This window comes from Salvelinus namaycush, chromosome 34 (genome assembly GCF_016432855.1).
Source record: "Salvelinus namaycush isolate Seneca chromosome 34, SaNama_1.0, whole genome shotgun sequence".
Taxonomy (NCBI): domain Eukaryota; kingdom Metazoa; phylum Chordata; class Actinopteri; order Salmoniformes; family Salmonidae; genus Salvelinus; species Salvelinus namaycush.
The window spans coordinates 15383351-15385041 of NC_052340.1; the positions used below are offsets into that span (position 1 = coordinate 15383351).

General features: G+C 37.7%; 1 non-coding gene across 1 annotated transcript; it reads right to left on the reverse strand.

Moving 5' to 3' along the window:
* Positions 1–881: 881 nt before the first annotated feature.
* On the reverse strand, positions 882–953 carry trnag-ucc. The gene has a single exon. It is a non-coding gene; the product is annotated as a tRNA-Gly (tRNA).
* Positions 954–1691: the final 738 nt, after the last annotated feature.

Here is a 1691-nt window from a genome sequence, read left to right on the forward strand (position 1 = left end):
AGGATAACTCCTGATAAAGTTAGGTAGCTGATATTCAGAAGTTTAAATAGCCAAATTGATTAGTCACAGGAATCTGGACACAGGAATCTTGATGACTGGGCTGCACCCCAGTCATCAAGGGCCGAAGTCTTTTGGACGTATTTTTTTTGTCGGGTCAGGACCGGACGTCTTTTTTTGGTGCAGTCCAGATCGGCCTTGGTTTCCACGTCCACGTAAAGTGGTTTTTGGTTTGGCCCAACCATAGACGTCATAGACGAAACTTGGGTGAATGATCATCTTACCATAGAGATCAGGCATTACACAATTACTCTGATTGGCCCAAATCAGCAGTTATAGTAATTATCTAAAATGTGTAAATCACACAGTTATCTGGATTGGCCCAAATGGGGACTAAGGTAGGCTATTATGTTCTTTACATTCATTTACTTAATCTCCAACCATTTCTCAATGAGCTCCACCTTATAATATTCATTATCTTATATAAAGTAGTAATTCTCTTTATTTAGATTTCACCCCATGTAGTTATATTTTTTAACATAATGCACTATGCAAAGCTGCAAGAAAGATTGCTTTTGTATCATACGCATAGCGTTTTATCGCGGACATTTATTTTGAAGGCGAAATCCGGATGTCTTAATGCTGCTTCTGAGACGCTAATAAAACAAAGCTTGAAATAGCTTCCGATTTCGACTAGAGACAAGTCGTCGGATGTCGCCAGGTGGTTGACGATTACATTACAACGCTGACCATTTTCATTCAGTGCTGCATTGTTGGCACTTTTGTGCCGGTTCATTGTTTTTAGAAAAAAACATGTAGAAAATTGTTTGTATATAGCCAAAATGATTTTCCAAAAATGCAGGCTCAGACAGTACAAAAAGAAATGCGTTGGCCGGGAATCGAACCCGGGTCAACTGCTTGGAAGGCAGCTATGCTCACCACTATACCACCAACGCTGACATGACTTAAAAATAAACATGACTGATTTTAAAGTAGCAATTTTAATGTTTTCTGTAAATACCTGATTAAAGTTTATTTTTTATTTTTTGTATTGGCCTAATACATATCAGACACATAATTACACTTATAATTAGCTAAATGTTAACAGAAAATTGACAAACATACTAAAAAATAGGTCACGGTTAAATAATACAGATGTGCTAATGTTGCTTGTTTTAAGGTGTCGTAATCAAATTACATTATTTTGCTAATCCAGCTAATGTGAGCTCGTCCCTGCTAAACCAGTTATGAACGCTAGGCTAGCCTGGTTTTGGTTTGCAAGTCAACTTCCAATTGAAGTCGATAGCTTGCAAAGAGAGGGAGAGAGAGAGAGCTTCCATAGCTAGCTAGCTCACATTACCGGAACAAATATTATCTAACAGTTTTTGTTTCTCATTTCTAGTGGTATTACAGCGCATTTGTAAAGTATTCAGACCCCTTGACTCATCCACATTTTGTTACGTTACAGCCTTATTCTGAAATGGATTACACACAATAACACAAAGGGAAAAAATAACAGAAATACCTTATTTACATAAGTATTCAGACACTTTGCAACTAGACTCGAAATTGAGCCCAGGTGCATCCGAGAAACGATTTGGTCAAGACACACAAAAAAAAAAAAGTCTGCCGTATTGAAGGTACCCAAGAACACAGTGGCCTCCATTATAAATGGAAGACGTTTGGAACCACCA